Raw genomic sequence first — 27921 nt, 5'->3', positions numbered from 1 at the left:
TCAAAATCTGCCCCCACGACCTCCTCTGAATCTACCACAAAATCCTCGAGGGGTGGTTGAAGGTACCGCCTCTGCCACCACCACACTCTTGGCCACCACAAAAACTAAGACCTCCTCTACCTCTGTACCTCCCACAGCCCCGGTTTGGATGAAGTGGGATTCCAAATGTTTCAGCATTTAATCTTGTTCAGGCCAGCTAGGTCTCCGTTCTCTCTTATCATAAGAAGTATTATTGAAGAAGGATTTAGTTTTGTCCGAACAGCAATCAGGTCCAAGTTGATCTTCATCTGCGTTTCCTTCGTTGTTTTGAGTATCAACTCCTGAGTCTCTTTTATCTTCACCATTTATAGGCTTCTCTTGTTTCTCAAGTTTATCTTCCACTTTCAATTTAAGTTTATTATGAAACTGTGTCTATTCCCTCCTTGTTAAATTGTGCATTTGCACTTTCAAAGTCTTTCTTAAATTTCATAGCACCATCTCGCCGAATACCAATCTCCCCTGCCACGTCAGTGACCCCCCCACCCTCTCCTTGGAGCTGAAGGAGCATCTGGAACTATTTGTCTCTTGCTATCATTTCTGAGTGGCTCATTTCTGGTCTTGAAACGTTGTGTATTTCAGCTCGCCTGTGCTCTTGATTGTCCATTGCCTTTTGGCTGGTAGATGGTAAAGGCCTGGTTGATACAGGGCTCCTTCTCCCAACAGGTGTCAGAGCTGATAAGTGGGCCGAGGCAGTCTGCATTACTTGTTCCATGGTAAGGCTTTTTCTCAAAGGATCTGAGGGCTTGAACGACCTCGAGACAATTGTGTTTTAACAGATCTTGTATCCTATGCCAAGGCAGAACCAACTGCACTGCTTTGGGCCAGGGTACCACTGCTTGATGCTTCTGTTCCAAAGGATGTCAAGGAGCCTCCAGCAACACCAACAGCACCAAACTGCTGCCCAACTAATGACCTTGGACTGAGCTGGCTGTACCTCGACACTTTGCCAAACGGTCCATAGGAACCCACTGGCTGGAATGAAGAAGTAGATGAGCCTAGTGAAGACTGACCGGTAACTGGGTCCTGAGGCAAAGAACATTGCAGTTTTGGAGGCTCACAAACAGTGAAGGCTTTAATATCACCCCCACGGAATATAAGTATTCAGAGGCTTCATCTCGGGGTGATACTGGATGATCTGTTGGTCTGTCTTCTGTACCAAAGGAACTTTTACGAGGGCTACGGTGGAGTTCTCAGTGTCGATGGTGTAGAGGATGCCCTCGTAGCGGATCTCCGCCTTGGAGATAAGGCTGATCTTGCTGCAGATGAAAGGGGTGCCCCCACTCCTGGTGCCACCCCTGCTATGGCTGCTCCCAGTGAGGCAGATCTGACGCCGCTCCGCACGCCTGCTTGCTCTGTCGGCACCTATAGCAGCCACCTCAGACCCAGTACATTCTTATAAATATCTGAACATTAAATAAGTGTATGTAAAGTCCAAAGAACAGATGGAGATGCTCTCATCATCTTCTCCCAAATCTAGCTTCAAAAATAGCCAGCCCAGCCCTAATTGGCTTGGCTCAGTGGATAGAGCGTCGGCCTGCAGACTGAAAGGTCCCAGGTTCGATTCCGGTCAAGGGCATGTACCTTGGTTGTGGGCACACGCCCAGTAGGAGGTGTGTAGGAGGCAGCTGATCAATGTTTCTCTCTCATCGATGTTTCTGACTCGCTGTCCCTCTCCCTTCCTCTCTGTAAAAAAATCAATAAAATATATTTTAAAAATAGCCTGTCCATTATTAATTTTAACAAGGAAGAAGACAGCACATTGGTCCTAACATTTCTCATAAATTGTCAGTGTTCTTTATATTAAGCAGAAAATAGCCTATATAGACAGCAGAAAATAACCTTTAAAGTATTATATGTATACAATTTATTGTTTGTCTTTTATAGCTATATGTTGGTTAAGTGTATATATTTATCAAAGATGACACTTCTACTAAAATTATGTGTCATTTCTGTAAGAATTTTTTGGTAAGTACTAAAGAAAAATTGATTTAGAACAGTGATCTTCTCCAGAGATATTTGTTAGGAAAGTCAGATTTTTTTCATATCACAACTTCATTGTGTGCTGAGAGCATGGTTTATTATGTGGGATAGAAAAATATCTATGTAGCCTCGTGAATATGGGAGAGTGTCTGTAAAATTATAGTAGGTATTGGTTTTGTTTACGTTTGTTTTGGATAGCAGAGAAATGGTATCACCTTCAAATATTCTTGGAAAAGAAATAATTAGGTCAGGACGGTGGTGAGTGTATAGTTTCTTTATCATTGTCAAGTACATTCACCACAAGTCATTTGAAGTGTTAATGTAAACATGCTTATCCTACACACATAATTACATAAAAATCATAAACATACTTCTTTTTCATAAAAGCCGCTTTGCTTACATTAAGGGGAAATCACCTATGAGTGAATTAGTTTGACCCTTAGGGGAGTCCCAGAGTGTGGTGAGCCATAAAATGTTCTCTGCTGGAGAGTGTTTTGAGTCTTGTCAAATGGGGAAACCACTGCTATCTCGGTGTTTTAATAAAGGAGGATTTTGGAAATTTATTGACAAATTCTCTAATTCTGAGCTTGTTATCTGAGAGCAAGAGGACAGTATTTGCAAGTCAAATCATAGCAGAATCTATTGTCAGACAATTAAAACATCTTCTCTGAGACCTACCGAACTAACCTTTGTGTGGTCTTGCTCTCAGATGGAAATGGTTCCTGGGGCCAGTTGACAGCATGAATTTTGAGATGACACTAAATGTGTGTGGGAACTTGCAAAAACAAATCTAAAAAAAGATTCAGGATCAGGATTTTCTTTGCCACTTTTTCACCATGACGGGGTGGGAGTGGGAGCTGGGGCCGGGGCTGGGGGAGGCTCCAGAGGGAAGGTGATGTGAGAGATGCTGGTAAAAGTTAGTCCTGGTCAAGCCTGGGGTGAACAATGACACAGTGTTGTTGTGGGCTGCCTCCACGACTTAGATATTCTTCCCATGTCAGTATAATCACTACTGGGAGGTAGCTCGATGAAGGATTACCATATCATTAATAGTATCCATGACTTTTGTTCAAAGGCGACTTGTGCAATGTTGCCTTGTGGATGAAGCGCCATAATCCTCTGAGCCGCAGCTGTAGAGGGGAGGCTCCTCAGAGCCGCCCACACTGACTTCCCTGTCCTCTCGGATCAGTTCTAAAAAACAGACAGAAACAACGGTCAACTCAAAGCCAAAAAAAAGAAACATCCATTCTACATTTCCACATTCATCTCCAAGCTTCAATCCCTGCCAATGTCTCCCATTCATCTCTTCTCTAACATCCAGATCACCACTCGGATGGTGGCCAGATTAAAGGGGGAACAATGCAGTTTTAAATGTAAAGTTTGCATCTAATTTTTTTTCTTTGCATGAGAAAAAGCACATTGATTCTATCTATGTGTCTGTCTAATGCTTAGCCTGTAGTTTTTCAGGACTTTCTTATTTTCTTTGGCAACATGAGGCATGCTTGGTTCTCTCAACTGTCTGGGCTTTCTCAGTTTATTTGGCGACGACACCTAACATTGGAATTTGTATTTGAGTAGAAAAGTATATATATAGTTGATAAACAATGGGGTTTTACTTCATTAATATTATTGCTGCCAAGAAACTTCTACTTCCAGTCAGTCTGAGCACTGAAAGAAATCTAAAAACTTAGCAGTAGCTTGAAACCGAGATATTAGGGATTGGGCAGAAGCAAATAATGAGCGAATCACATTTGGTGACAACTCCAGGTGGCAGAAGACAGGAAAGAATGGATGTAACTTTAAGAGCCCATTTCATTTCAGAAAGCTCACCTCCCCAAAGAAAGGAGAGTGAAAAGTGCAAGAGAGACCCTGACTGATTTGGCATTGGAAAATGTAAAAGTACAATGAAGCCTGGAGTTAAATTTCTTGTTTCATACATTAGTAATCACACTTTTATTTCAAATTGAAACTAAGTTATGCCTTGATTTAATCACAAGCTATTATTTTTAAAAAGGGTTTTAATCTTACACTTCCATCTCATTGCTTCATTGGAAAATCACTATAGCATTATATTTTAATAGAGTGGACACACAATATTATATTAGTTTCAGATGTACAACTTAGTGATTTAGACATTTATGTACCTCAGGATGTGATCACCACGGATAAATCTAGTAACCATCTGTCACCATATGAAGTTATTAGGATATTATGGACTATATTCCCTATGTCCTTTATATCCCCACAATTTATCTATTTTATAACTGGAAGTTTATACCTCTTATCCCCCTTCGCCTCATTCACCCATTTCCCCCCTTCCCTCTGGCAACCACCCATTTGTCCTCTGTATCTATGAGTTTGCTTCTGTTTTGTTTTGTTGGTTGGTTTTGTTTTTAGATTTCACATATAAGTGGGTCCTAGGGTATATGTCTTTCTCTGTTTGACTTACTTCACTTAGTATAATACTCTCTAGGTTCATCCCTGTTTTCACAATAATATAAGCACATAATAAATACATACATATGTAATCTCACATAAATCAAGGCTTTTTGAAGTCCTTACGAATGCTAAAAGTGTAAACATTTTCTTGGACCCAAAAGTTTGAAAACTGCTGTTCTCAATCATAATGGGAAGAGAAGTGCTCCCCCTAAAACTAGAAACTTCTCCATGGCTCTGTTACAGAAATGTTCCCTCAGGGGATAACTTCTTCAAATAGGTAAAAGCTCAGGATTTGGAACTCTGTGATTTGGGGCATCTCAGTTTACCCAAGTGAACAATGGAACAGATGGATTCCTAAGCTGGGATTCAGTGAGGGCCTTCCAGGCACTAGCCACTGTTTCCCAGGCAGTGGATGTACACATGTATGAGCAACTCCATCACTGCCCTCTAGAAGTTCACTCAATAGGAGCAACAAACCAATGAAGAGACAACGATAACAGAGAGTGGCAGGTGTACATGAGGCGCTATGGAAACATAGTGGGGTACCTAATCCAGAGAGCAGGGAGAAGGGAAGGCACTTTGAAGTGGGTCTTGAGGGACAGGTAAGAATTAGCCAGAAGAAAAGGTGAAGGATATTCCAAACAGGGAAGTTAACATATGCAAGGAACTAGAGCAATGTTGTTGTTGTTTTCAAATGATGGGTTGGGTCCCCTTAATAGATCATGAAATCAATTTAATGTGTTATGACCAGGATTCTAAAAATAACAGAATAGAATAGAAAATATCAGAGTGCACCTCACATAGAATGGGTGTTTTTTCATGAAACCTTTTCCCCATTGTATTTATGTATGCACATGCATGATAAAGAGAGAGAGAGAAAAGAGAGAGAGGAGAGAGAAAAACTGTATTTATTGAGTTGCAGTGTAAAATGCCTTTCTTATTGTTGGTTGAAATAAAAAACATTTTGAAAAGTACTGGTTTGAAGTCTTAAGAAGGAGCATTATGTGTTCAAAGAATTATAAAGAGTAATTCAAATATGGGTGTAGCATGGGGTACATGTAGACAGTGCTACTGAAGAGATAAGCAGGAATCAGATCATGGAGAGCCTTAAGGATTTGCCAAATAGTTTGTATTTTATCCTGAAGACAGTTAAGTACCACAAAAGAACTTTAGGAAGAGGAATGATATGATTCAAGATGTATTGGTCGAATAAAAATTATTCTAGCAGCTATGAGAAAGGTGGATTGGGGTGGTGGTAGTAAAGACTAATGTTAGGAGACCTCTTTCCAAGCCATTGTGAAAATTCAAGGGCCTGAAATAAAGCAGCAGGAATAGAGAACTATAATAGTTTTTAATTTATTAGAGCTCTTTTAAAAATTATGTGATTATTCCTCATATAGCATTCTGTTCTAGTTTCATAAATACATTATACACTAGACTAGACTATAAACTTCATGAAGGCAGGAATTTTTGTATCCTTTTCAAATTCAGCACCTTCAGAAATGAGAATAATACTTATGTTTGTCAGCTGCCCAATGAATCTTTGTTGAATGAATGAAGTAAATATTCTCTTTTCCTAAGAGGATATTAATTATAGGAGGTTGTTTTAAGTTTTCTTCTGCTTCCTGCATTATCTTTGTAATCTCCCTTCTTTTCTTTTTTTCCCTTTGCCATTGTATTTTATTTTTTATTATCTCTGTCTTTCATGATAGAGGCTTTCCTAAATGTTTAGCAGTCTTTCTATATCCATTTATATTTAAAAGTAAGGCACTCAAATCAATTGAATGCTCCCTGTGCGTTGGTAAGATAGGTTATTTGCTGACTCCCAAATGTCAATTTTTATCTTTACTCGTGTGTGTGTGTCTCACTTTCTTAATAGAGAACCTTCTCATTTCTGCCTTGGGAATATAACCCTGGCCGGCAGTTCTGGGGGGCAAATGGGCTAAAATATTTGATAGATAAACTATTGAGTGGGCAAACTTCCATTTAATTCTTGTTTTTAGTATTTTACCTGACCCTGAGCTCAGTTTCCCTGATGTTTTTGAGTCTGGAATCTTCCTGGTTCAATTTCTCCTCCTTTTTTCATCCTTGTTTCTTATCCTTGCCTTCCAAGTTCCCTGCTGCATCCAGTCCTGACCTATCCAGGAATCTGTGCTGGGAATTCAGTTCCTCCTGTCTGCATCCCCTTGTTCCTGTACTGAGGTTTCTCTCTCCTGCTCAGTTACTGTTCATCCCGCTTTCCAGTTGGACATCTCTATGTGATCGTGTCATACAGCACTCCTGGCCCTGTGAGCTTATGCTCTTTTTATTTCTTTACTATCATTTTAGAAGGGTTTTAGGAGAGGGAGGAGATAAACTCGTGCATTTACTCTTTCATGTTTAAACAGAGGTCTTAGAGGGCTTTTTAGAGACTAGCTTTATTTACTGACTAGATTAATTATTAGCCTCACTTTTCTCAGATTTAATCACATTTGTCCAATTAAGTTATCTAGGAAAAGAATTTTAGACTACTGGTCATGTTCTTTGATTTTGGCAATACAAATTTTCTTTTCAGTGTAAGGAATGAAATGCCATAATCTAGTGATAATTCTTTTAGAACATGCTGTATTACGTGAATATTGATACTCATCAATATGTATAGCTAGTCAGTGAGTTCTTATTTGTATTGGCAGTTCTGTTATGGAAAACTCTGGTAGAAAATCTGTCGAAGCAACTGATGCATAGGGAAAATACAATTAGGCGTATGGTTGAATGGATTCTGATAAATGGATACCATAATTAAAATGAAGATCTAAAACATTGTCCTCACCCTGTATCGTCAGTCTCCTCCCCCAGTCTCAGGCTGCCACTGATCTTTCTTTGTTGCCATAGTTTGCCTATTCCAGAATTTGTAAGAATATACTGGTATCCAAATATGTTGGTATCCAAATTAATATTAAGTGTTACTTAATAGGAAATCATAGCCTATTTGGTGTGAATCACTTCTTGCCATGCAACTTTTGGTTCTTGTTGATGAATGACTTTCAAGAAGATTTAGGATTCCAGGAGCTTAAAATGTATCTTGTGAGAGGACTTCAGGTTCTCAGAACATCAAAATAAACACCTTTGACCTGTCAGCCAGTAGCTTCCTAGCCACACTTTCTGATTTTTTCCAAATACCTCCAGGTTGTATTGACTAGAATGATCACATACTGAGTTTTAAACTTGGGAAAGGAGTCTAAACAAGCCAAAGGCAGAAGGGCTTTGTAAGCACTTATTTCCCACAGGGCCGCATTTAGTAACCTCTTCGGATAAGCTTGGAATGCGTTTCCCTCAGCCAGGGCAGATGTCCAAGGGTATCTGTATCAAGGAGGTCTATTAAAAGTATTAGGAACGGAGAGCCAGTTATGCACGCCAAATCCCTTCTGATTTCGACAGGACCGTGTATTTTTAGTTTTACTTTGTATGCTTGACTTGTCTAAAATAACTTGTAACTTGGAATCTTAAAGGAGAGTTCCTTTATCTCAATATCCAAATCATTTATACTTACTAAATCAGGAAGTTGATTGATTCCCAGAACATTTTCCTTTTTAGCATATCTGAAGACAATGCATTTATTCATATGCATGGACTATTTTTTTAATCCTCACCCAAGGATATAATTTTTTTTAATATATATTTTATTGATTTTTTTTTTAAATATATTTTATTGATTTTTTACAGAGAGGAAGAGAGAGTTAGAAACATCGATCAGCTGCCTCTTGCACACCCCCTACTGGGGATGTGCCCGCAACCAAGGTACATGCCCTTGACCGGAATCGAACCTGGGACCCTTGAGTCCGCAGGCCGACGCTCTATCCACTGAGCCAAACCGGTTTCGGCTATATTTTATTGATTTTTTACAGAGAGGAAGGGAGAGGGATAGAGAGCTAGAAACATCGATGAGAAAGAAACATCGACCAGCTGCCTCCTGCACGCCCCCTATCGGGGATGTGCCCGCAACCAAGGTACATGCCCTTGACCGGAATCGAACCTGGGATCTCTCAGTCCGCAGACCGACGCTCTATCCACTGAGCCAAACCGGTTTTGGCAAGGATATAATTTTTATTGCTTTGTTTTTTCTTAGAGAGAGATAAAAACATTGATATGAGAGAGAAACATCGATTGGTTGCCTCCCGTACGTGTCCTGACTGGGAATCAAACCCGCAAACTTTTGGTGTATGGGACCAGGCTCCAACCAACTGAGTCACCAGCCAGCCCTATTTTTATTTATAGTATATTTATTTTATGTTACTCCCAGGAGAAAATTCATATTTTTAGCAAGCTAGCACTAAAAGAATCCTTAGAGGTCAAATTGTCCATCTTCTTTCTGATACAAGGAAGGAATCTGAGACTCAGGTGACTTCCTGAGGTCTCTGGAAAAAAAGATTAATTTCAGGCATTAATTTTTATATGAATCTAAGTCTTTTTCTTAGTCATTTAATATTTCTAAGCCTAAATTAGCAATACATTTGCACCAGAGCCCAACTACCAACCCACACTTAGTACACCAGTCAGAAAGCCTTATTTTAGAACAGTTGTTCCTGAGCACATGGACATACACATTATCTGTCCTATATGACCACCACCTCACCACTGTTATGGGCATAGAAACCATCAAATTGTTTCATCTAACGTATTCACTAAATGTTATCTGCACCGAATACTAATATAGCCAGCGGATTGTGTTCATTAGAGAACACGGGGAAGTGCTCGCACAAGTAGGACAGAGCAGCTGGTGAGACTGAGTCTGAATGCACATAATTTAGACTTAGAAAAACCACAAAGACACAATATATATTTACCTCATATATAGTCAGTAAGTACTGTATTTTTAAGAATTTTAAGGCCTAGCCAGGTGCTTCAGTTGGTTTGAGCATCATTCCGATACCCCAAGATTGTGGGTTCCATCTCCAGTCAGGGCACATACAAGAACCAACCAATGAACATGTAACAAAGTGGAACAATAAATTGGTCTCTCTCTATGTCTCTCCCTCCCTTCTTTCCTCTCCCTCTAAAATAAATGAAAAGAATTTTAAGGAACTGCAATTGTTTGAGAATTTCGTATTTTGAGAGAATTGTTTTTCTGATTAGATCAGCATTTCAGGAAGAAGTGCATGGACTTAGCTTTCACCTTATGAGAAGTCTCTAATCTTTTGAAAAGTTAAGTCAGATTTAGGAAATGATCATTTGTGTGTGTGTGTGTGTGTGTGTGTGTGTGTGTGTGTGTGTGTGTTTACCATTTGCTGCCTCACTAGGCAGCAATCATTAAGTATAGTTCTAGAAATCCTATTATTGGGATGACTTCCAATATAGCAGCTGTAGTTGTTGTTACCATGGCTACTGAGTATCACTGTATCCCCTCTGCTGGCCTCAGTGCCATGTTGCTGACAGCTCTGGAACTTTACTTCCCTGCTTTCCTGTCTCCTCTCATTCCTTAAAGGAGAGTTCATTTATCTCAATATCCAAATCATTTATACTTACTAAATCGGGAAGTTGATTGATTCAAAGAACAATTCCATTGGATTCTCACGTTAGACAGTGTGTTGGTTAGGAAAAGGTTGAGTCAATAATAGAAACAAGGACCCTGTGTGTTAAATAAGGTAGAGGTGTGTTTTCCATCCCTCAAAAGGAGGATGGAGCAAGCAGCCCAGGGCTGATGTGGCATCTTCCTGGTATTATTATCAGGGGCCAGGCTGCTCTCCCATTCTAAAGCTTGGTTTTCATATTAAAGGTTAGTTCATGGTTCTGACGCTTGTTGAAGCTCTGGCCTGCGTGTACTAGTGGCAGGCCTGAAATAGGGAGAAGGCAGAAGGGCAAAAAGGGGGTTCCTTTCAGCTGAGTCTGTTCACTTTAAGCATCATTCTCAGAAATCTCACACAATACTTCTAATTATAACATATGGCCAGAGTTCAGTCACATGGACAGGCCCAGCTGCAAGGATGCCTGGGAAATGTAGTCTTTTATCCTGAATAGCAATGTGCCCAGCTAGGAAGGAGAGAGTGAGGAGAAGCAGATAGATGTTGTGGTAGATAACTAAGTCTCTACCACAGGTAATTTAGGTGGAATATTCTGTCATATCCATGATGCCTTAATTGCTCATAAGTAGTGGTTACTACTTTACAGAAATAGTATCTGTGGATATGTGATAGATGCGGTCATTTGAGCATCCTCAGAGATTATCCTCTGTCATATGAGCATATCCATAGTCAGTGTTTGCTCTTTATTAGAATACTTTCAGTTACAGGAATTCAAATAAAACAAAGTTTCAAATAGAATCACAAAAATATATCCACTGCCAAATACTTAACAGAATCTTAGGGAATAAAATAGACTTAAGGAAAACTGGGAGAAATTCAAAACACAATAAAAGGCTGTAAAAATAATTAATGGCTTCTTGTGAAAGGAACACCATAAGTATGATTGCGTAGTATAACCCCCCAAATAAGCTTTTGTTAATTTTTAGGGAGGTTGAAGAAGTCTAGTACCAAGTTATATCCTACTTCTATTTCTTTGCCTAGGTTTATTCATCATAGCTCTTTCAAGATAACTTTTCTTGATATTTACCTACTGTGTGATTAGAAAAAAACAGATTTATTGAGATATAATTTACATATTTACTCACTTAAAAATTTAATCATTTACAAATCCATCCACTGTAAGCTTGTAACTCAGTGATTTGAATAAATGTATTGAGTTGTGAACTATCACCACAATCCAGTTTTAGAACAGTTGTATCTTTCTGTATCTATACATTTGTTCTTTCTAGACATTTTCTATAAATGTGATCATGTAATATATATTCTATGTCTAGCTTATTTTACTTAGCATAATGTTTTTCAGGTTCATCCATGTTGTAGCATGTATCAAGAATGAATTCCTTTTAGTTGCCAAATAGTATTCCAGATTATAGGTATACCATATTTTGTTTATTCATTTATCAGTTGATGGACATTTAGAATGCTTTCAGTTTTTTGTTGCTATGTCCTACGAACATTTGTGTACATGTCATTGTGTGAACATGCATTTTCATTTCTCTGATAGATTTATAAGAGTGGGATTGCTGGATTGTATTGTAAGTTTATGTTTAACTTTTTAAGAAATTGTACTGTATTTCAAAATGGTTGTGCCATTTTACATTACCCCTAGCAATGCATGAAGGTTTCAGTTTCTCCATTTCCTCTCCAACATTTGTTAATATGTATCTTTTTTATTATAGTCATTCTAATGGATGCCTAGTGGTATTTCATTGTGGTTTTAATTTGCATTTCCCTAATGATTTTTTAAAGATATGTTTTTATTGATTTTTAGATATAGAGGAAGGGAGAGGGAGAGAGAGAAACATCAATGAGACACATCGATCAGCTGCCTCCTGCACTCCCCCTGCTGGGGATTGAGCCTGCAACCCGGGCATGTGTCCTGACCTGGAATCAAATCCGGGACCTCTTGGGTCCATGGAATGCCACACCAGCAGGGTGATTTTGAACATCTTTTTGTGCGTTATTAGATGTAGGTATAGCTTCTTTGGAGAAGTATTTATTCAAATCTTTTGCGCATTTAAAAAATCTGGTCAATTGTCAAGCTCTATACATTAGTCATTGTAAATTCTCTCTCTATATTCTGATACAAGGCCTTTATCAGACATATTATTTGTACATATTTTATTCCACTCTGTGACTTATGCTTTTGTTTTCCTAATGGTGTCTTTTCATGTAGCCCAACTTACCAATTGTTTTATAGCTTGTGCTTTTGGTGTTGAGTTGTGAGATTTTGAGCAAGTTGTCTAACCTCTGCAAGCCACTGTTCCTTTGTCTATATAAGATTAGAGTACTAATTCATACCTCAAAGGTAACTGTGACTTACATCTGCTTTCCCTGTTTCTCTTTGGAAAAGAGGAGGCTGCAACTTCAAAGAAATGGTGCTTTTGGTACTTATGGTTGACTTGCTGGGGGGAGGGGGGACTTGGAATGTCTAAAAGCTACTGAATAGATCTGCTAATCATTTTTGCTCTCATCTTCTGATCTAAGAGATCAGCTTCACAGAAAGGGAATAAGCAGTATAGGTAAGGGGAACCAAATTGCAGAGGAGGTTAAGGAATGGATGAAGTTGCCTGGGAAGGGCGAAGGATAGGAGGGACCGAGTATGAAGAAGCTTGAGGAAACTTTTGATAGATATAGTAATAATCTTGATTATGATGATGGTTTTACAGGTATATACATATGTCAAAACTTATCAAATTATATACTTTAAATATGTGCTGTTTATTGTAAATCAGTTACCTCCATAAAACCGCTTTGTAGAAAGACATTTTTACACCTATTAGGATGGTTATAACTTTAAAAAAATGCAGAAAATAACAAGTGTTGGTGAGAATGTGGACAAATTGGAACGCTCATGCATTGCTGCTAGGAATGTAAAATCATAGAGCCACTGTGGAAAATAGTTTGGTGGTTCTTCAAGAAATTAAAGATGGAATTTACATATGGTCCAGTAATTCCATTCCTAGGTATATACCCAAAAGAATTGGAAGTGGGCACTCAAACAGGTATTTATATATCAGTGTTCATAATAGTATCCATCAACAAATGAATGGATAAGCAAAATGTGGTATATCCATACAATGGAATATTACCCATTATAAAGGAGTGAGAGCCTGGCTGGTGTGGCTCAGTGGTTGAGCGTCAACCTATGAACCAGGAGGTTACAGTTTGATTCCCAGTCAGGGCACATGCCTGGGTTGCGGACTCGATCCCCAGTGTGGGGCATGCAGGAGGCAGCCGATCAATGATTCTCTCTCATCATTGATGTTTCTATCTCTCTCAGAGTGAGATTCTGATACATGCTGCAACATGGATGAACTATGAAGGCATGCTCAGTGAGATAAGCTAGAAACAAAAGGACAAGTTTTGTATGCTTCCACTCACATGCGGTACCTAAGATAGGCAAGTTACAGAGGAAGAGAGATTACCAGGTTCTGGGAGGAGAGGAGAATGGGAAATTATTGTTTAACTAGAGACATGATGCACGAAGATTCGTGCAAGAATGGGCCTTCCTTCCCCTGGCTGCCGGCCCCGCCTTCACTCCAGCCCGGAGCCGCCTTTCTGCCTTTGCTCCGGCCCGGAGCCGCCTTTCCGCCTTCCCATGCTTCCCAGAGGCCCGGAGAGGCTGGGGCAGTGTGGAACACTTGCCCCTGGCTGCTCGGCACCTGCATATGCAAATTAACCCACCATTTTTGTTGGGTTAATTTGCATACTCACTCCTGATTGGCTGGTGGGCGTTGTGAAGGTACAGTTAATTTGCATATTTCTCTTTTATTAGTGTAGATGGGTGCAGAATTCTGTTTGGGATGATGGAAAAGTTTTGTAAATGGATAGGGGTGGTGGTTGTATAACATTGTGAATGTACTTAATGCCAGTGAATTGTACACTTAAAAATGTTTAGTTTTATGTTATGTTTATTTTACCATGATAAAAAATGCCAAAAACGAATAGACCAAGTGATATATAAGTTTAAGTGAAGATAGCAGTAAAAAATATGTAATGAGAAGTTGACGAATCAGCCCCAGGGATGAGGCCAGAAGTAGGCAAGTTCTTCCTTTCTGGTTCCTTTATCCCACCACTCACACCAATAATTATTATAAATTTATTGTATTTCTTCACTCCCTAGTCTTCAGGCACTTAGATGGGGCAGGAGATATGTAAAGTAAAAAATGAATTGAATGCATTTAGCCTGGGGAAGAGAGGACTTGGGGGAGGCACGACAGCGGGGTTGAAATATTTATAGGTCTGTCAGGTAGTGGAAAGAGGAGCTTATTCTGTGTGCTCCAAGGACGGAAGCAGGGTTTCATGGGAAGCAGATCTTCCCTGCCTCTGAAAAAGGAATAACGTTTAAATAAATAGAACCGTCTGTAAGTGGAGTAGTTCCTTGGAATGCTGGAAATGGGTAAACTGCTGCATAAGATGGGCAGTTGGACCATGTGGTCTTTGTCTTAGCATCCCAGCAGGAAAAAGTAGGGAATTTCAGTAAGGATTGTGAAGAGTATTGAATGAAGGAACTATTTTGAGAGGGGTGAGCCAGATTGAGGGAGTCTACCAGGATTGTTGAGGCACCAGTGAACTAGCCCCAGGGGGCGGCCTTACCATCAGGCCTGACATAGTGAAGGAGGCAGTGCTGTTCAAGGAGCCCAGTGGAGCTGTAAACAGGGAGTCACCCAGTGGGAAAGGGGGACCACCCAATGGAAGCTGGCCGCCATTGGCCAAATCACGGCTCCAAGGCAGAGAAACAGCAGCAGTAAAACTTGCAGCCTTCTGTCTCCTGCATCTTTCATTGACAACCCCAGGTGGAAGCCCGAGGGCACAGAAGCTGCAGTGATGCAGCTTTCAGGGAGAGACCACCTTCCTGGGGTACTGAGTGGGGCAGAGAAGTGTGTCCAAGGTTTCTTCCACCTCCAAGGTCTACAAGCTTTGAGGTTATGATGCACTCGATTTTCATAGCAGACAACCTAATTTCCACCACATTCAAACTTGGGGAGAGCAAAAAACCCAAAGATTGCAGCGGATACTCTATGAATGACTACTACATTGTGTGAAGGTAAAAAGGTGCTTGGGTTATCTGGCGATATCCATGGGATCAGGACATGTCCTTGGAAGCTGAAAGGTGGGAAAGAAGCCATCGGTGAGCCAACACAGAGTTAGCACGTCCCGTGTGCCAGGCATGTTCTAAATGCCGGAGGTCTCCCGCTGAGTAAGGCAGAGCACCCTCTCTTCTTACGTAGAAGTAGGGGACAGACGATAAGCATCTATTCATTATGGGGAAAATTAAACACATAGCTCCCAGTACCTCAAATACAGCACTGTCCACACTCTGAATGAAAACCTAAGTAAATTAAAGAGCGTTTACATTCCTATTCAGAGCAGGCAGATATTCTGTTGTGGTGTGCCACAAACAAAGTGGAACTTTAACGTACAGAAATTAATTACAGATTCAGAAGTTGAAAACTTATCCCAGGAGTTCATAATTTTATGAGGGTTTAATTTATATTGTTATTTTAGACTGACTATCCCTTTACTCTGAGGTAAGTTCAAGAAAATTCATGAGGAGAGAAACTTTTCTTGGAGTTTTTATTCTTTAGGCAGTTTGGTATTTAGTGTCAAAAATACAACTTTCAAAATAGTAGAGAATAAATTAATGATGTTCAGCAATATAGAAAAGTCCTCTATACTATATATTTTTTTCTCCTTTAGAATTTACTAGTTTATTTACTACTTGGATGCCAATCTATTATATTTTAGGGACCAAGAACAACTGAATATGCAAAATAAAATATTGCTGTTATATTTGAAGACATTTCCTTTGGTTTTTCTTTTCTTCCTTTTTTACTTTTTTCCTTTTCCACCCCTTTTGGGTAATGCTTACCTCTGTGCAATTAAAGAGGTTTCTAATTTACCTTGGGATCAGCTATATCTTAAGAAATGCGGCATCTCCCAGGAAATCATTTGCTTAGCATCCTTACCAGGGTAGTAGAAAGGTCCTCCCCGGTGTCTTCGGCTGTCATCTTTGCACAGTAAGTGGGTCTTTCCCCTTAAGGAGACTCACTGACACGAGGTTGTTGGCTCCGTATGTGGGGCTTCTTGTCTGAATCCCAACCCCCTCCCTGCTGAGTTCTGTGTTCCCTTCCTCCAGAGGTCCAGGCTGACACAGTGTGCCCACTGTGGAGGGTCAGCAGCCGCGCAGAATGGCCATTTGCAGTGATCATTATTTGCCTAACCTTAGAGAACATAATATCACAATTGATTTCTCCCCCAAACTCTGTTGCTGTACATACAGAATAATTATTTGTTTGCATGTCTTAGGCCTATGTGAGAGGTAAAAGTGGATTTTCTGCTTTTCCATTTGGGCAGGTTACTATCTATATGTATAAAACCCTAATATGCAAATAAACCGAATGGCGGAACAACTGAACAACCGGTCACTATGATGTGCGCTGACCACCAGGGGGCACGCGCGGAACATGCAGGTGTCAGCAGCAGCGGGATGGTGGAGCAGGTGAGTGGGGGCGCCAGACCAAGGTGGGTTGCCGGTTACTGTCATTGGGGCAAGCCTCTAGTGGTTACTGAAAATTCTTTGCTCCTGCGTGCCGCGGTCCCACTGGGCTTGCACCTGCTGCCAGCGCCCACACCTGCTGCCGGCACCGGCCCCAGTCGCTCCGCGCTGTCAGCGGGTGCGAGCGAGCTGGGCCGGCGCCATCCGCTTGTGGGAGCAGCGGTGGCAGGAGCGGGGCTGCCGGCAGATGGGACAAAGGGCCACAGCGGGAGGGGCGGGGGGGGGCAGAGGATGGGCCGAGACCCGCCCCTGTGCCCACCGCAGCCTCACGGCCCACAGTTCCTTTCAAGGTGCATGAATTCGTGCACTGGGCCCCTAGTTAAATAATAAACATGATACAGAGAATGGCTGATAAAATCTCCTCATTTCTTCTAGTAGTCACACCCGAGTCTATATCAAGCATGTTCAGGATCAAGTATCCATTAGACCTTCTTTATTTTTTGTACTTCTGTGGGTTTTCGTAGAACTCTAGAAGTGCTGTGACCTTTTAAAAATTAAATTAAATTAACTAAAAAGGGAACGAAAACGAGCCTGCATTTTCTGGAGTTTCCCCAGAGGCTTTTTATCTGTTTAGACGAAGCAGGGATTTTTCACATATTGACATAAGCATTCATTTGCTAATTTGGTGGACATTAAACTGCATGCAGCCTTCCCCAGAATCTTGAATGAAGTGAAATCCTTGGGTCCTCTGGGCTGCTCTGGTCCTGCAGCTCTCTCCGCACACAGCCGGTCCCCCTCCAGCTCCTCAGATAAAAGTCAGTGCTGATCGCCTTAAGGAAAGAATGAGTTAAATGGACCAACATTCTAGGCCTGGATCTAAAAATCCTGGCCCTTTCAGAGGCGCCCGAGCACCTGCAGCAGCAAGGTCATTTGCACATACATAAATAAATAAATTAACAATGAATAAATAATTTAATCCCGGCCACACAATGCCACCTTGCAGATTTGATCCCTGGCAGCTCCCAGTGAATTTGTCCATTTCTAATTCTTTTTGATAAAGTCCTCAGATACTTGCTGACTGTCAGGCTCATTTTCTTATTGTTTTCACTTGATTAGTTCTGTATGACCTAAGGTCGCCCTTAAAATCCACATCTCTCAGGAAGACTCCAAAAGGCCTTCTTTTTAGTACCAGAAAGGGTGGAAAGTGCCTGCCTTTCTCCATACAATGGCCTGGAAAGTTTTTTTGTCACCAGCCTCCTGAAGCAGCCCTTAGGTTACCCAAGCGCAGAAATAACTCATTAAGGGGCACCATGTTTTCTCAACCGCTTTATCCAGTGCACTTGGCTGTGCCCTGTCAGCTCTCCCAGGTCCTGGAGGAATGGGCCACCTCCCCTTGAACCTGCTAGGCAGCCCCGGCCGTGACAGCACCAGGCAGTGGCGTCTGCCCGCCCACACCGGTGCCCAGGCTGTGTGTGCCATGTCCGTGATCTTTGGGAAAAGATGCTGGCCTTCTAGGGGCAGGGCTGGGGTTGGGGGTAGAAGAGAAGGTAAGAGGGGGACTTTTTTCCTCCCTTTTCTTTTTAAGCTGGCAGGAAGTTGCTGCCAGATCCTCATTTTCAGGCCACACATTCCGTGTAGGGGCGGGCCCAGAGGCAGGAGTCCTTGCGAATTCTCGATCGCTGTGATCCCCATCTCCAGGCCGAGGCCTCCTCACACTGTGTCACCACTGCCCACTCACTGGTCATGCTCTCCTCCGCCAAGAGAGCTCCTCGAATGGGAGGGGGAAATGAGACCCTGTCTTGGTTGACTATAATGGCCTTAATGAATGGGAACCAAATTCCTCGCTTCTGTTTTCACTGAAGAATTTACAGATTGTTTCCACAGTTCTGATAAAGCTTTCCATGATTCCTGACGGTCAAGTCTTTGGGATTTTCAAGGAGATTTTCTTTGTAATATTTTTCTCTTCCTTCTTCTGGACCATCAGCTAAAAACTTGCTGTATGAGATAGAGTCTTGCAAGGGTTAGTGTCTTTTGAGTACGTAAGGGAGGTGTCCCTGAAAGCTGTAGTACCATGTGAAGTTTGAAAGCAGGCTCCACAGCCCACATGGAAGTCGACTACACAATTATGTTTTAGAATCTCATCGCATACTCCCTTTATCTGATACTATTTTAAGAGTGGATTTTCCCATATTTGGGTGCCTTTCAGCAGTTTTCCAGAAGGACAGATTACCTAGGCTGAACTGTCAAAGCCCTCCAAGAGTTTGGTTCCATCATCTGAGTTGTAAAAAGGCAGAGAGTCTTGGCCCCAGATGAAGTCAAGAGACCTTGTCAGCGAGACCCTTAGCTCAGGCCCTGGCAGAGCATGCTGGCGTGTGCCATGCACGGGAGGGTGAGCTTTCTGACCTCAGTGGTTGTGTGCCGACAGCGCTCCAGCTCTAGCAAACCTCCAGGCAACAGGCACCAAAAGTCCTGAATTTATATCCGTTTGTGTCATATCTGAGCCACAAAACAAAACTTTCATCCTCCGAAAGATCCATCACTTAGGGATGTGACGGCAAAGAGAAAACGCAGCTTCAGATGCTTGTGTCACGCTTCGTGCTCAGTGTTCTTGGCCCCCAGGTGTGCAGGGCTCTCTGGAGACACTGGGACAGTTGAAACTTTGTTACTGACGAAGGAGGGAGGGGTTTTAAATGATGGTACCTTTCTCTGTAGGAGAGTTATCAGTCTTTTTAATGGGAACTCTCTATTGGAGGTCTCTTGAGCTCTGTGAAGAGCAATTTATGAAAAGCCAGAAGTGTCTATACTCGCAGCAAGAAGACTGCCGCAAGAGAGACCCCCAGGAATGGGAACACTGCCACACACATGTCACATGTGAGGTCACACACAAGTCTAGCCTTTCCTTACTTTGGAAGTTAGAAAGCATTTCAAACTTACAGAAAAATATAGGGAGTAGTACAGCAAACACTTGTTCACCTCCTACCCAGATGCAATAGATACTAATTCACATTTTGCTGTATTTGCTTCAGCTCTTTCCTTGAAAAAGTTTACAGATGCAGGGGAAGCCTCATCAGTCCCCCTCCCTGATCACAGTTCCTCTGAGCCACCCCAGGATACTCTCAAGTTGTCTCCACAATTTACCTGGTAGACTGAAAGTATAATCTCAATGTGTAAACATATTGTATACACACAGAGCAGAGAGTGAAGAATATACGTGAAAAGGTTAGCAGTTGATTTTTATAAAATTGGGGGTTTTTCTTCTTTGTACTTTACGTATTTACATGTTCTTGCTGATGACATATTTAAATGATGACAAGTAATGATAAAGGATAAAGAGCAGTATGCAGCTTGTTAATGCTAAAGATTGATGCCTGTTGCCCGGGAAGGTTCAAAGGACAGCACAGCAAGTTGTACCAACGTCACTTGTGATTTCTCCCAAATAGGAAATGCTTTTCTGTTCATGTTCTCATTTCACTCCTGGGCTCACAGGAGTCACTTCTTATCCTAACCCCAAACTTCCTGCTTCCCTCACTCTTTACAATGAACAAGGCCTATATTTCATATATTCTTTCACTATTCTGTGGTTTACAACCCATTTTTTAAAATACAATTTAAACTGTTCTCCGAAGAGAATTTCACAGAATATTTTAAAAATATGTTTAGAAAATGTAAGCACAACCGTTTTGAAGCCAGCTGCCTAGAAACTTTGATACATAAGAAAGATGGTAAGGGTTCAGAGCAGTGATGGGGTCTTGGGCACCCAGGGATACACTGGGTTTAGGGTAAGGATAGTCTGAGACTTGTGTTTGTAGGTTTGAGTTAAGGGTTAGTTTCTATCAGTCCTTTATTATACAATGGATTTTAGCCATTTTTACTTCTCTTTGGAAGACATTCTATTTTATTATTATTATTATTATTATTATTATTATTATTATTATTAATTTTTTTTTTCCTTCTTGTTTGGGTTCCTCCGTGGTACTGTTCATTTTTCTTAATGCACTGTTTTTTGGAGGGAGCCAGTGGCTGGTAATAGCTGCCTTAAAAACCTCATGAGCGCCCCCTGCCGTTTCACAGTTGACAATACAGGCCCTATTCAATTCTAATTCCCAGAAGCATGCAAGTACATAAAAGAATTAGAGACTCCCTTGTAGATTTGCTTGATCTAAGAGGCAGATTAATACTTGTTAAATTTCTCGAGAATGTTTACAAAATAAGAAAGGAAGGCTACTTTTAGCATTTTATCTGGGCTAACACTCAGATTAGCTCAAGGGGGCTGTACCCCTCATTTGATGTAAGAAGCAGGTCTGTGCCACTTTTGAAAAACTACCAGTGAAGAATGAAGAAATATATCATGAAGTTAATTAGATCTGAAATGGATTGACTAAAACCTGGAAGATGGGTTTCTAGTAATTTCATTTTGATCTGTAAAGTTTCTTAAATGTGTTTTTATTGATTTTAGAGAGAGAGGAAGGTAGAAGGAGAGAGAGGAAGCTAGAGTGAGAGAGAAGGTGAAACATCGATGAGAGAGAGAAACATCGATTGGCTGCTTCCTTCATGTGCCCTACTGGGGATCAAGCCTGCAACCCAGGCATGTGCCCTGACCAGCAATTGAACTAGGGACCTCTTTGTGTATGGGACAAAGCTCAACCAACTGAGCCACACCAGCCAGGGAATGATCTGTAAAGTTTTGATCTGAAAAAAATAATATGCTTTCAAAATAAGCCATTGATATAGTTTCTGTTGTATTTAATATTAATACTTATTGAAACTTTACATGGGGTTTGCTTTAAATTATGTGCCATAATTGAGTGAATTTTCATGCTAAAGACAATTATATATTACAAGATCACATTTATTAAACAGTATTTTTCCAAACTGTACTAGTTAATAGGGTACCATACTATATCACAAGTTAAAAATGTCAAAGTATATGCATTCATCAGATTACAAATATATAATGGAACACGTAGTCACTAGCCCCAGTGAAAGCAGTGGGGATAGGAATGTGAGCAAAAGAGAGGTTTCTGCCCAGCCGGTATGGCTCAGTGGTTGAGCATCGACCCATGCACCAAAAGGTCGCCATTCGGTTCCTGGTCAGGGCACATGCCCGGGTTGTGGGCTCGATCCCCAGTGGGGGGTATGCAGGATGCAGCTGATGGATGTTTCTTTCTCACTGATGTTTCTATCTCTCGCTCCCTCTCTTTTACTCTCTCTTTAAAATCAGTTTTTTTAAAAACAGAGGTTTCTGCCTTTGTGTAAATTACAGTCTGTTAGGATAGACATTTGCGATATAAAACAGAATTATAAATTATTTGTTGGATATGGCATCAAAAACACAGACAACAATAAAAAATAGATAAATTTGGCTTCATCAAAACTTAAAACTTTATGTTCCTGAAAGGACACAGCAATGGAGTGAAAAGGACAACCGAAGGAATGGGAGAAAGTGTTTGAAAACCATATACCTGATAAAGGATTAATATCCAGAATATATAAAGAACTCCTATAACTCAACAACAACAAAAAACATACAAGCCAATCTAGAAATAGGCAAAGAACTTGAATAGACATTTCTCCAAAGATATAAAAATAAGCACAGGAAAAGATACTCAGCATCACTAACCATTGGAGAAATGCAAATCAAATCCATAGTGAGTCACTACTTCACACCCATTAGGATGGCAATTATTAAACAACCGAAACAGAGACTAACAAGTATTGGTGAGAATGTGGGGAAATTGCAAGCCTGTGCATTGCTGGTGGGAATGGAAAATGATGTAGGTGCCATGGAAAACAGCATGTGATTCCTCACCAAATTAAAAATAGAATTACCTTATGACCCAGCAGTTCAGCTTTCGGGTATATCCCAAAAGAATTGAAAGCAGGGACTTGAACATATATTTGTAACCCAAGTTCATAGCAGCATTTTTTTACACAAGCCAAAGGTGGAAGCAACCCAAGTACCTATCAGCAGATGAATGGATAAACAAAATGTGGTGTGTACATGTAACGGAATACTACTCAGCCTTAAAAGGAACGGAAATTCTGGCGCATGCTATAACGTGCTAATAAGCCAGACACAAAAGGACAAATATTGACTGATCCCGCTTTCATCTATTTCATGAGATGGCTAGAATAGTCAATTCATAGAGACAGAAAGTAGAATCGTGTTGCTTGTGACCAGGGCCAGGGATTGAGCCTACAACTGAGGTACATGCCCTTGACCGAAATCAAACCTGGGACCTTTCAGTCTGAGGGCCGATGCTCTATCCACTGAGCCAGACCAGCTAGGGCAAGAATGGGGAAAACTTACTAAAACTCTGTCTCCAAAACTTACTAAAACTCTGTCTCCAATGTTTAATGGAGACAGAGTTTTAGTAAGTTCTGGAGATAGTTGCACAGCAATGTAAGTGTACTGAATGACACAGAACTGTACACTATAAGATGGTTACAATGGTAAACTTTATTTTCTGTATATTTTACCGCAATTTAAAATAATTATGGTAAGTAATTTGAAGGGTGAAAACCACCAGCAGCTACTAGGGTTCTTTTATCTCCACATCCTCCCCCGCAGTTGTTTGTTGATTTATTGATGGTAGCCATTCTCTCAGGTGTGAGGTGGTACCTCATTGTCATTTTAATTTGAAAAACAACAGATTTTTATCACCAGGTATTTAGTGAGGGAGGGACAGTCTGAATGAAGTAGGCGGTCCAGGAAGGTATTGCTGACACCTGACGACTAGAGTGAGGATGCAGTGGGGCAGAGTGTTTGAAGGCCCCTAGAGGGGGATGTGAGCACTGAGGGGAGACCAGGTGGCTGGCGCATAGATCCAGGAGGAGAACAGAAGGCATGAGGTTGGAGGGGTTGGCAAGAGCCTGGAGCAGAGTCTTGCTGACTGTGGTAAGTGGTTTGGATTTTATTGCAGTAATGAGAGGTTATTGAAGAAATTAGTGGAGGCGGAAAATACGATCTAAATTCCATTTTAACAGGCCATGCAGACTGTTGTGGAAATAGATTTTGAGGAGCCAGAAGTGTAGGCTGAGACACCAGTTAGGAAACTGTGGGTGAGAACAGTGGTTTGGACTAGGATCGAGACTGGGACATGAGAAAAGTGGATCTAAGAATTTGGTGATGGATTGTATGTGAAGGTAAGAAGGGAAAGTACCAAGGACGACTCCCTAGTTAGATGCTATGCCACTGCCATGCTAGACATAAGTGGCCATGTGACTCAGTCTGATCTGAAAAATAGGGTCCAGTATTTCACCTCAAGACAAATCAAGTGCTAAGGTACTTTTAATTCTTGAAAGACTAGTGCTCCATAAATTTTGATTATTAGAATGGCCAGTCTAAGCTATCCCTTACCAGGATCTAACTTAATTTCTGATCAACTGGATCATAGGATGCAATGATGGCAGTGGTGGGTAATTATCGTATTGTTTTAAATGACTTAGGGCCAGAAGTGCATTCAGAAGATAAAGGCTGACAGAAAGCTACATTTCACAATTTTAAATGAGGTCTCACTGGAACAGTTAAACTTTAAAGTTAGTTTTTTTTCCCTTCGATGTGATTGAGAACAATATTTGGGAAACAAATGGGGAAGAGGCTGCGGTCTGAGTGAAGGAGGAATGTCCCTCCGTTCCATGTCCCTTTGTAAGTGTCAGTGAATAAACTGGACTGGAGACTCCCAGCGCGGCGGGCCAGGGAGCTGCTGCCTCCACAGAGGTGCTCCTCACTTTTCCCCAAGTCAGAGGAGCTGATGGGCTCAGGGAGCTCCTAGAGCCCAAAGGAGGGCGTGTGCGCACAGGAGCATCTCCATGACTGACAGCCTAGAGCAGAGCCGACAGGCAGAGCCCAGAACAACTCTGAAGGGGCGGACAGTGAAATGTGAGACATTAACAGTTCATTCTGACTTTAAAAAAATGCTTGATTTTGTCAAAGGAATCAAACCTGAGTCTGATCTAGCCTCTGGGTCCAGCTGCAGGATACAGAAGCCAGAAGAACATGTTGAGTTGCACATGCATTTAGCAAAACCCAACCTCTGCAAACCTCCTCAGGTCAGATAGCCTGGATTTTCCAACAAATTGTCAGAAAATGAAAGGGACGGAGGGGAGAATCTATAGATTAAAAGAGATTTAAAAGCATTTTTAAATAAGCAAGACACAAACTAAACGATATTGCCCAGGGTTGCACATTTGGGTGACAAATTTTTTTTTAGAAATCCCAGGAAGTGATTACTGTAAAAGTCTGGATAGTGATTACTTAGTTGGGGAGAAAGGGATTGGAACTGAGCTGAGGCTACAGGAGATGGCAAAGTTCTACTTCGTAATCTGCGTGGTAGTTACAAGGGTGTTCACCTTAAAATCAATCATTAAACCAGTATTTGTTTTATGTGGTCTCCTGTATCTTTGTTTAATTTTATAATAAAACTAGAGGCCTGACGCATGAAATTTGTGCAAGGGTAGGTCTTCACAGCCCCGGCTGCCTCACGGCCCCATCCCCCACCCACTGGTCGTTCCGGAAGGTCATTCCGGAAGGTTGTTCTGCCGTCTGGTCTAATTAGCATATTAGCTCTTTATTATATAGGAAGATTTGTAAAAAGCGTTTTTATTGGGTATTTTTATTATCTTTAGTCTCTCTCTAACATTCATAATTCTGTCACAATTTAGTAATGCAATTGGGCCATGTTTGCATCCATCAGATAGTTATTCGTACACGTACATACTACACACTATTGAAACCATTATTCATTTCTACATCAAGCATTGCCTTAAAGATCCATTTTGGTGGCTGTCTATAGACACTCAATCTGTGATTGGATCTTTGGGTTGCTTAGGTAGTACTTGTAAACTGTAAGTTTGGAAATCAGTGTTTGCTTAATAAAGATACTGTTGTTTTAATGAAATAATGCTTTAATAGGAACAGAAAGATACTCCACTTTGTGTTGTTTTATTCAGTTTAACAAAAAAAGATCCTAATCTTAGAGCTTAAGCTACTCTAAGGAAGTACTACCATTTGTCTTTTGTAGACATTTCTCACACTCTCTGCTAACCTCTGCTAGGTTCTGGTGCTAAAAAGATGAATATAATGTAGTGACCTTTTTAAAAGTTCAGAAATAAGTCAGCAACCCATAACAATGCAGAATTATAAAACTCTTAACTGCTATTGGGCATCAACTCTTTTTTTTTAAAATTTATTTGAGAGAGGAAGGGAGAGGGTAAGGGAGAGAGAGTTAGAAACATCAATTATGAGAGAGAATCATTGATTGGCTGCCTCCTGCACGCCCCACACTGGGGATCCAGCCCGCAACCCAGGCATGTGCCCTGACCAGGAATCGAACTGGGACCTCTTGGTTCATAGGTCAAAGCTCAACCACTGAACCACGCCACCAGCCAGACTGGGCTTCAACTCTTTATAGGGAAATCCTATGTAAATGTTACAAACACAGGTCCCTCTCTCTCCAGTCCTCCTCCTCTCCCCACTGAAACCAGAATGGTCTTTCTTCTAATTGAGTCTTAAAACAATTCCCTGGCCATACAGACAGCCATTGATTTCTCAAAAGTTCCTGTTTCCTGCTTTTGAGCCTTCACGCAGGATGTTTTCTACCTGAAACTGTCTTCCTTTTATTCCCCAATTCACCTGGTTAATTCCTATACTTCCTTCAGATATCAGCTGAAATGTCACTTTCTCTGCCTCCTTTGGACCAGTTGGGAGGCTCTGCTCTGGACTCTTTCCCTGCCCCGACCCCCAGCACCTAGAATGTTTCTTTTTAGCATTTATCAGACCTTAATAATTGCTTCCTCATTGCTTCCCATGTGACTGTATGGCTGCTATCAGGATATCACGAGGCTCACCCCCCATTTCCTCAGCCCCTGGCGTGTATAGGCACTTCATAGGTATTTGTCAAATGGATAATAGGGGGTTTGCACAGAGGTAATGAGTAACCCAGAGAAGTGCCTGATGATATTGGGGAGCGGGGTGTGGGAAGATGAAGGTATCAGAGAAAGCTTTCCAAAAGAGCCAGTGGCTACATCATACAGGGGAAGATGGGATTTGCCAGGTAAAAAAGAGAGGTGAGGCGATTGGGATGGTGGTGGAATGAACTTTTAGAAGAAAGGAAAGAGCATATGCCAAGCAGGGGAGAGCTTGGCAAGTTTAGGCAATGACAGGTATTTTGGAAGACAGAATTGTAAGGGGTCAGAATAGGCAAGTGAGTTAGACGCAGTGACCCTTACTATTCAGGAGGGCTGAGTTTACAGGAAGGGTGTTGTATGTACGGAGAGCGGTGATGTAGCAGCTCACGTCCTGAAACACAGGCAGCCCCGCTGAAGAGACTCTCACCCATGCTTCCGATTCTTCTCTTAGGCGGGCAGTTACGGGATGATCTCGGAAGAATTCAGGCACTTGATCCCTCTCACGCCGCATGGACCAGCAGGGCAGACTTGAAGGCGGCTCTGACTGGCCTGTGCATCAACCTGAATGAATGTGTCTGAAGTGCCGGGAAGGAGGTGGGAGGTGAGTCAGCTCTAGACACTAAGGAGAACGAGATACGTGCTTGTGCTTGCTCCTACCATGGCCCATGTTTTCAAAAGGAGAGATTAAAAATTACTCAGGTTATGTGTACGCCTGGACTGTCTTTCAAAGGGTACATTTAAAAACTGGAAGTGGTGGTGGTTTCCTAGGAGGGGCACTGGGTGGCTGGGCAGAAGGGGCAGGGGGACTCCCCACTACGGACCCTTCGTACTTCTAACGTTTTACACCATATACATGGAGTAGCTATTTAAAACTTCCTTTCAATAGTGTGTGCACAGAAAGGTTTTAAGGGAACACATCCAGAATCTTAGAGCTGATATCTAGATGGTGGGATTGTAGGCGCTTTTGTATCCTCGTTGTACTTTTCATTGTGTTTCCAACTTTCTACAGTGAGCATATAATGCTTCTGTCATTAGTTTGTGAAAGGTATTTTTTTTAATCTGAATTTTAGGGACTGTATTTTGGGGCATCCAACTGCCCAATTTTGAGGTTCTGGAGGACCTCAACTTTACACAGGTAGAGGAGAGTATTCCTAAACTTAGATCCAAACCATACTGTTCTAAGAAAGTGTGAAAATATTCCTGATTATGGCAGCTGTTGCATGGGAGAAAGGGACCTGGACTTGGAAGCAAACATATTGTAGTTCAAATCCTAGGTCTGCCAGAATATAGTTACATGACTTTGGACAAACTCTCAGTATGACTGAGGTGCATCTTGGGTAGTGTTGAGGAACGAGGCCTGAGAAGTATGCAGTGGGAAGACCTGAAAAAGAACTTGGACTTTGTCCTAAGAGTAATGGGCAGGCTTGAATAATTCTAAACAGAGGCCTTTCAGATATGTTGTAGGAAAAAGCCACCCTTGCGGCTATGTTGAAA

The 27921-nt window shown here is 41.4% G+C and overlaps 1 pseudogene across 1 annotated transcript; it reads right to left on the bottom strand.

Annotated features, from left to right (window-relative positions):
- LOC307104462 (protein LSM14 homolog A-like) lies at window positions 1–26938 on the bottom strand (annotated as a pseudogene). Its single transcript has 4 exons — window positions 26749–26938; window positions 3100–3210; window positions 870–1401; window positions 1–774 (listed from the first exon to the last, which is right to left on the bottom strand). The product of its transcript is annotated as a protein LSM14 homolog A-like (transcript).
- Between the last annotated feature and the right edge of the window lie 983 nt (window positions 26939–27921).

The sequence above is a fragment of the Cnephaeus nilssonii genome, assembly GCF_951640355.1.
Source record: "Cnephaeus nilssonii genome assembly, chromosome: 8".
NCBI classification, from domain to species: domain Eukaryota; kingdom Metazoa; phylum Chordata; class Mammalia; order Chiroptera; family Vespertilionidae; genus Cnephaeus; species Cnephaeus nilssonii.
This window is presented reverse-complemented; position numbering and strand designations above follow the sequence as displayed.